The sequence below is a fragment of the Contarinia nasturtii genome, unplaced genomic scaffold (genome assembly GCF_009176525.2).
Source record: "Contarinia nasturtii isolate CC-2019 unplaced genomic scaffold, AAFC_CNas_1.1 Cnas_scaffold_810, whole genome shotgun sequence".
Taxonomy (NCBI): Eukaryota; Metazoa; Arthropoda; class Insecta; order Diptera; family Cecidomyiidae; genus Contarinia; species Contarinia nasturtii.
In genome coordinates, this window is record NW_022198157.1 from 182,893 (window position 1) to 192,556 (window position 9,664).

Genomic DNA, 9,664 nt, shown 5'->3' on the forward strand with positions numbered 1-9,664 from the left:
CAATTTGAAAGTGTGAAATTGTTCCAGTTCTCGATACCGCGAGTTGAGTGTGTGTAGTGCAGTTTGGTTACATTATGCACTGAAATCGTTTCCATTTGATGGCATCACTATCAACTTATTAGTTTGTTGTTTTAATGGAATTTAGAAGAAAATTTTCGCCTCTGTGACTATAACTGGAGGTCACGTTGACAACCAATCTATCTTTACTGGATGCATGCATTTTTAATGAAAATTGTAATAGCATTTAACAAACGAAGCATCAATGACACTTGCACATGCACAAATTCGACTGCTAATAAAATCATGCGATAAAATTAGCTACAAAGAAGTAGAATTGATGTTATAAAGTAATTTCGATTTTGCCCGAACATGTGATCACCAATACGTGTTCGAGCGTCCTTGTAATTTTATATTATTTTTTTTATCATATTCCCCAAATTTCATAAGTGTAAATTCATTTAAAGATATGGTCATTTAATTAGTCAATTGGATCGTTGAATTGAACTCATGTAGAGCGAGCGGTTTCATTACAAGAAAATTCGAACCGATAAATGTGTAATTAAATGGAAACACAATGACAATATTAATAATTAAAATATAAAGTTGAATGGTGTAATGAAATCGAATGGATTGTACAATAATTGATGCATTGAGTGTGCCAAGAGTTGCCATTGGCAATTCACTCGATTGAACTGTATTCATTTTAAAATAAGCGGAAAAACTTTTGCCACATAAAATAAAATAATTACGGTGACATTTTTTTTTGCTGTGGTAGACGTGCGCTTTTAAAAGAGCGAAGCAGAAAAAAGGCAAAATTACTTTGATTTTGTTGTTATAAAACATCTATTTTTTTGCTCCAGAGTTTTGAGTTTGATTTGAAATATCTGAGATTATGCTTCATGGTTGGTGGTAGAGTGGAACATTGAGTTGAGCACGACAATATCAGTTTTTTCACATTATAATCGAGAAAGTCAACAATGGCAGCTTGCGATCGAACCAACAATATCAACGTCAAACACAATATTTTTCGACTTTACCGAGACTGTATGCAATAAATTGATAGAATATGAGTCATGGTGCCACTGCTGTTACTGCTATTTTTGCCTGAGTGCATAGACACACACACACACACAAATCATTACATAAATGGAAAACAGAGTAGCAACTTGCAAGCATTATTGTTTATTTTATCTCCATAAAGTTTTCTTTTTTTCTCTCTTTTAACATGCTCCAGTGACAGAAATACGTCGTGTGCATATGTTGAGAGGATAAAGTCCGGAATGAAAGCATCTTTACAAGGAAAATGATGAGAAATATATTTTCAATGAAAAATATGACGATACGGGAAGAAGAGAAAAAACCTAGGAAAAAACGCTCGGAAGAAGGAAAAAAATCGGTTGAGTTTCAGTGCAAACAAATTTGATTGAGTTTGAAGTCCATAGATCTATGTTCATGCATTGAATCACTTTTTCTGTAACAATCGGCTATCAAAGAAAATGGAGGGTATTTTACAATAATGGAATATGCTGGACATGCTGTGGAAAATCCATGATGAAATATTTTTTTACCATTCATTCCATATCCTCTTTACGTTTTTTTTATATCACCATCGAAACACTCGACAGAACATATAAATCTTTGAAATTTCCAGGCATTGATGGTAGAAAAATTTCAACAAAATAATACTTCATCAAAACTGATGCGAAAAAGAGAGAGAGAGAGAGCAAAAAACAGCATTTCCAAAAAATAAGCCAAAAATGAAGAAACAATTATGCCAAAACATGTTGTCGTTTATTGCAATCGATGAAACGTCTCGAATAGTGATGAGTTCCAACAAAAAAACTAAACCAAATAAATGACACAAACCGACAAATATTTACCGAGGTAAAATCATTATTATTGCCATGTAACATAATCGATTGGTCAGCATTTCAATGAAATCACACAAAAAGAAATTCCGTACTCATCATGAAGAGAAACTATTGACCAATCGCGCGCTACGAATTCTCGATAAAGTAATATTTTTCGTGCTTGCGGTTTATTGCGTTGACATTTTGACCAAATAAAATTGCTCACGTTTCAAATTAGCTTGCACTAAAGCAACAAAATCCAAAATGAAATAGCAGCCAACAACAGCATCTGCAACAGCAAACATGAAAATAGACGTCGAACACTATAGTGTCCTATAGGACCAAGTCAAACTTTTTTTTATATCTGCAGCATCAAAATGTCTGTATGCAGGACGCAATTTTGTATAATATACGATGTATTTGTGTGCAACCAATGAAGCAATACTAATTACGTGTTTTCTCCGGCATTTATTTATTTTATGTGCTATCTGCAATATATTTACTACAGGCGATATGCTCTGCAACTAGTTGACTTCACTGTCTGCTACAATTTAGTTCATTAAATCGCCATTTAAAATGTATGAGCGATTCTTTTTTTTTTCTTATTTATAAAAATTCAATAATTCTAGTTTGTTGATGTTGATTTTCAGTGAATCAAACAGTTTTGACTGCATTAAAAAGACAATTTTCGTTCTTTTTCTATCGATACATGGTATTTTCAACGAATAAATAAACAGTTGTACAACAATTCTTTTTGATTTCATCTTTTTAGAGTCATTCAAAGTGTTCGTTTATAAAGTTGATGTACATTTATGTTCTAAGAAATTGATGACAAGCATCATTCTCATTGAGCTTTTATAGGAAAAACTGATATGCTGAGTCGTGCTGAGTACAATGAAAAAATACATCGTCAAATATTTGTAAACATACAGAATAGCATCGGTGAAAGACTTTGATATCAAAACTATTTGAGCGACTACAAAGCAAAGAATCTATAGACAAACTGACATAATCATTAATTCAACTACGGTTGACATGAAAAAGAAGTTTATGTTTGCTATGTTCACCTTTTTTGCAATTATTCCAGAGTATGATTTTAGTGAAAACGAACTTCCTGGAAATATTTTCGCTCTATACACAAGGGAGAAAATTCAAAGCAGATGTAGAATAGGTAGTACTTTTCAATCAATTTTAAAATTACTTTTTCTGTGGAAAGCATTTTAGATTTACTTATTTATCTTCTTCTTGGAAGTCAATGCGAAAGCTTTCTTCTCTAGAATGCTAACCAATTCCAAGTATTTTCAATTTTGCAACAAAAAAATTGGTAGATCAATGACCGATTTCATCTACAATATTTTCCAAAGACCAACTTGGAAAAACCGCAGTGTGTATTACATTGGTCACAATGATGAAAAGTAATGCATTCACTTCTACATACTTTATCCCATTAAAAGGCCTTACAAAATAATAATTTATTGACAGGACTTTCAATTTGAATTTAATTGAAAAATGGTGAATTGATAGAAAATGTTACGGGATTATTTAACGGAAGTGTTTGTTTTTTTGCTCGATATAAAATTATGTATTGCATATGGTCGTTTGTTTTGCTCTTTGTTATTCTTTTTTTTTTTGCTGAATCGATTGGTGCACGATTTATACGGGCGCGGTCGTTCAGTCGTCATGACGGTATTTGGGTGTGCGTTGATAATGAATTTACTTTTCATATTTACTCCCTTCCTTTCCAATACATCACATTTCCACAGCGATAAACACATTGCACATTTTTAAATACCGCCACATTGAATGCATCGATGAAATCATGACTCCGAAACGATACTCGTTTTGAATTGTACAATTGAGAAAAAAGCGCATTGGTATGTGGTCGATATATAGAATCATTGGTTTTAAGCTGCAATTTTTTTTAAGACCCTTTTTGTTTAAAAAAAAAGAACAATTTTTTCAACTCTTTTGAATAAACAAAAAGTGAAATATCAATTCCATAAGTTTACGTGCACGTTCTGAAGCCTTGAATGCAATTTGCATTGAACACATGACCACGAGGTTGAGTTATTTATACGATTCTCGTTTTTGCACCCGAAGTTTCATGTACAAATATTAAACGTTGAAAAATTGCATATGCAAGTGTGTTTCTTTTTTTTAACAAAATTATAACAATAAATGGAATAAATCAACTTTTTTCAACGCCACGTCAGAACTGTCAATTTTTTCCCGTGATTTCTTCTTTCTCAAAAAACGTGACTAACGAAGTTTGTATTTGCAGAAAAGTTTTATGCCAAAATTGTTTAAAAAAAAAACACACACAACACATGTTTGTACAAAGCAAATTTGAATGGAATATTATGTGAAATTAAATTTTGTTTAATGTGATTGCAAGTGCACATATTTATTGTATAATATTCCCGCAGCAGCACTTGTTGTTTGAATTATTAACCGAATTTGTTTCCACTGAAAGTGGAATTTGTCGTCGATTTTCGATAATTTATCTCTTTAATATTGAATATGCACTTTGGCCTGAGCAAAAGAACTGAAGTGTTCAATTTTCTTCTATTTATATTTTTTGTTCGGTATGTTGATCCCCAGCGGAAGCTGTTGCTCGTACCAAACGAACTATGTAGTGATTTTCGATATTCGAAAAACGATGCAATTCTCCTGACTAACCAATTTACAGTTGAACTTTCCACAAATCATTGTGATTCGTATCGAAAATGTGCATATGGAAAACGCAGCATGTCAAATGGCCTCCCCAATCGACGTTGTGTGTCGAGTGGAACTTCACGTTTGTAAATCATTCATTTGTAAATAGAATTTACAACCTTTAAAATGTAAAGCATTTGCTGTACATTCGGTGAATAATGGCTGTGGATATAATGCATATAATATTTGATTTATAATCTGTCAGGGATAAAATGCATAATTCAAAAATTAAATACGAACATTTTTCATATTGCACTAAAATTGGTAAAAGCTGATGCTGACCAAAAACGATACTCTCTCACTCTATCGTGCACACACAAAACCGAGCGCACAACATATGCACTTTGCATATCAAAATAAATTTATCAAACAAATTGTGAAAAATAAATTGTGTGAAAAAGTTCAAACTCTATATTGCCATCGGAGAAATAATTCAATGGACGGGGTTTCTCCGAATTTTCATAATACATATGAAACTTATGCTCAGATTAATGCAAGTGAGATGCACAGAGCTTCATATCTACGGCGACCACACTCAAACATAAACAGTCAGTGGAGCAAAACTGAATCATTTATTTGCTAGAAACCACTTGCTACTCTCTATATCTCTCACACTGCAATCATCGCGGTGGCAAGCTATTGGTAATCTTATGCATTTTTTTATACTATAAAAATAATAATTGTATATTATATTTGAATTATATGAGGGGTTAAAAAGTGATTCCATATACAATATACATACATACAACACTTGGCTGATTTATCTCGATTATAAGTCTTTAAAGCTATTCTACAATTTTGCATTAACATAAACGTCCAGTTAATGGATCATGTCATCGATTTTTATAAAAATAAGGTTCTATATTATAATAACGGTGTCCATTAAAGTCGAATTTCTGAAAGAAAATTTGAATCTTTGCCAAATTAATTCGAATTTCTCAACTACTTGTGACATTTTTGCAAAACGAAGATCTATTCGACCGTAAAAAATCCCAGGAAATCAAAAGAAGGTATCCTCAACTTCGAGGGGGTAACACATTGCTAGGAGGGGTAATCTGTCCCCTCTAACTCATGGTTAGAAAGTATGACTGTCGCCTGGGGAGGGGTCAACTTGGATGATTTAAAGGGGTTTCCGGGCTTACTCACCCCCTTTGACCATGTATGTTGCAGAAGTGATTTCCGAAAATCTCTTTAAATTTGGTAAAATCTCTTCATCCATATTCTCTTATTTGCAGCTCTTTGCGTCGATATTGGTTTTATAATTTGAGTTGAAGTGAACTCAATCCAATTTATGATTGAAAGTTGAAAAAGAATTTTAGAAAAGACACTGATAATAGTCTCCCGGAAAATGACAAGAATGATGTTTCAACCGAAAGAGAATTGATAGGAATGGCTTAATTACATTTGATCTAGATTCAACTGGAATATTTTCATCAAAAATATTCCTTGACTTGAGTATATTATAAAGCTCAATTAGATTGTGATTACAAACAAATTTTGAGACTGGATCATTTCATATTACATATATGAAAAAGAGTATTTGTGTATAATAAAAGATCCACTCTTACTTGATTCGTTGGTAACATAATTGCGATAATATTTCCAAATGAGAAGCATATTGATTGCCATGCATTTGTTAGTTCTCGTTGTCCGTCTAGTGCAATGAATGAGTCGAAAAAGAAATGGAAAATGACAAAGTCGGCTAATGGAGCCGAGATGTAGAGAATAAACTTACATCGCTTAAGGATTTTCACCCATAAATCAATGCGAACGATATAAAATGGATTCTCACGCTTATGCAGTTAAATTGTAATAAATTTACGCTGAAATACCGGCATGGGAACTGTGTGTGTCTGTATCTATACCGTGTAATATAGTCCTTGAACGGCAAACGCGTTTATTATTTCATTTGGTCGTATAAATGCATGGGCTATCTACAATTTCGTTCGGTCTCTCAAATCGAATTTATGAAGCTCAGCAGAAATGTGTTGAAAACAAATTTGAAATGTACACAATCTCAGCATACGCACGCCAACTGAAAGACGAAAAAAATAATACTATCAGCAGTACACTTGTTCATGTATGTGGTGTTAAAATGAATATTCGGAAAATTGTGTTCGCATCCATTCACATGCAAAGATATTGAAGCAAACAGACGACATAGCATTAATTGGTGGTAAAGTGGCAGTAAAATCATCGTCATAAATGTAAATTGCAATTAATGTCAATAAAACACATTAAATGGTTTTCACTGGTTCACATCGAATTTTATATGTTACATTGTTATTTCCTTGGAAAATGGAGAATAGCCAGCTCGTATAAAAATATAAAACATCACTTGGTAAAACTTTATCCACCGCACGTACAGTACACACATTGTGCGAAAATACACACACTCTCTCTCTCTCTCTCGCTCTCGCTCGCTTTCTCTGTAGCATCTGCCGTGGGGCTTTTTACATCTGCCAACATTTGCGGTGTGCCATTTATTTGAATGTGCAAAAGAGCTGAACAAAGCATTATATCTCCTGATTGCTTGACAAAGTAACCAATTCACCATCGATTTTTTTTATGCTACTCGGCTGCATTTAATCAATTTGAATTTCGCTTGCATTCCATTTCACCAATGAAAACTACTACCTTTTCTACCCATTCTATTTTATTGTATGCATTTTGTAATTCAAGCTTATTGCTGAATTTATGTGTAATATATTATTTTAAATATACATTCGACCGAACAAAGATTATTACAAAATTGACTCTTCCAGTCGAAAATAGACATTTTTACTTTGGAAGATTCATTTTGGACGTTTTATTCAGAAAGCTTACTTTACGATTCAAATTTAACTATATCCGGTAATACGCTGTATTCTATTTCGGGAACAGTAGAGAGAAAAGCTCTCATTGAAATCTAATTCATTTTAATAATGGATATGTCGTAGTTTTTGAAAGTTACTATTAAAATCCATTATAGTTCACTTTATGACATTTCCGGTTGCTATTTGTAAAATTGAGATGCAAATCAAACATGTCATGACTGTGAACGTATGAACAGACAGATTTATTCAATATCTACTGATTTTGAAGTGCAAATAAAAGATAAAATTTCGATGCTATTTCAGTTATAAACTGCTCTAAAGTTCATGCTGTTTCTATAAATATCTCGCTTTTACAAATTCATCAGCCCTTAATCATGTATGATGTACATACGACCAAATGTATAAGTGATAAAACGTGCACTGAACATGAACACACCGACCGTTGTGTATTTTTTTATAACCCATTGATATAATGGAATTGGCTTGGCTTGAATTTCAAAAATTCATATTGCTTTATGATTTTTATGCCAAATGTTTGCCAGGTCTGTCGTTCATATGTTTTGTACACTGATTTTCAGCAATGCAATCTGATTTCACCACAAAAACTTCTCCGCCCGACTTCTCCGCCTCAATTCAAAAGTCAAAAGCATGCGCATTGGTTCGTTGCCCCTGTGTCAGACGGTGTTTGGACCGGTTGAAAGTGCATTCGAAATGTTCAAGTGAAATGTGTTCATTGTAACACAATGATAATCAGTAGTCGCTTGTTATTTGACCGAATAGCACAGATAACATTTGGTCCGGGGTTTTTTTTCTCGTGCGATTGAATACCCATTATCGTCGTTTGGTTTGTGGTCGTTATAAATTCATGCGATTTGGAAAGCCCATTCTTCATACAGCGCATTACTAATTTATATTGAGGCAAAGCACAACAATGGAACTATCGAAAACCATCGTATGAATTAGTGGCTCTTTTCGGGTTAATTATACATCACGCCTAACCGTAAATCGATAATAATACTTAGAAACCATCGATTCCACTAGTATGTATCAATTAAAATTAAGAAATTATCAACCAAATATGCTTCGAAATTGAAAACACAAACACTTCTTCACATTTCAACTGAATTTAATAAGTGTAAACAATTCCGAAAAACAAAAGGACATTGAATATTAAAACAGTGTTATGTTCAATAGTTTTGATCTAATTAATTATTGATCGACAAATTAAAATTCCATCAATCAAAAATTCATATCATAAACAGTGTTCTTCTTGAAAATTCGCTGAGTTTCACTCGAATTTAGTAATGAAATACAAGAAAAAAGTTAGCAAACCATAGATGATTAATAAAAAAAAGACAGAAAACATCAACAGTTTTTGAGGCTTATAGCGGGCCAACAAAATATAATTCCAAAGTTGAAACAAACCAAACAACTGACAAAAACATTTAACTGTTCCATATCAATCAAAACCGTTAAGCCGTGTTTTCAGCAAACGAACTTTTTGTGGTTAGGGAATTTTTGCTGTCCATCGTAATCAGCTCCAGACATTGATTTGATGGGGTGAAAGTGAAACGGAAAAATAAATAATCGCATTAAGTAGACTCGCAGACTGTCAGACTTATCAAATCGAAGTAAATTGACTAAAATGGAATTATCACGTTCAATTCATAAAATTGTGTGTGAATTCATTGTTAACCATCCATCAAGAATCGTTATTGTTATGAAAGCTGCCATTTAATATCGCATCAGGTTCAAAAACGGAAACTAAATAGACAAGATTGGACGGTGCAAAATAAACGAAAGAAGTAAAATCTACATTCTTATTATCCCCAGAGTGTCCGGAGAAATTCCGCGTAACTCATGCTGACCACTCGGTGTGGCATGAGATCACCATTCCAACGACACTTGCATATATTAAATATTTCAATGGAAAATACGAACAAAATTCATAATTATGTCAAACACCTGATGTATACAATTATGGTTTTATAGAAATGAAAACTTTTCAAAACGTAGCAGAGATACTGAGTTTCATCAAGTGCAAATTCCTAGAGAATCGTGTTAAAATCTATATACATCATTAAATTAAATAAATATGAACAGTGATCACATCATTATTCCATTAAAAATGATTGTAAATAAGTAGAGCATACACAATAGTTGAACCGGGCGATATTATTACGTTCGTGGTGTTGTGCATACTTTATGATTTTTGAATAATAATCATAATTATACCCGTGAACATATGGAAAATTGAAACTGAAAAACCGCATGAATGTTTTT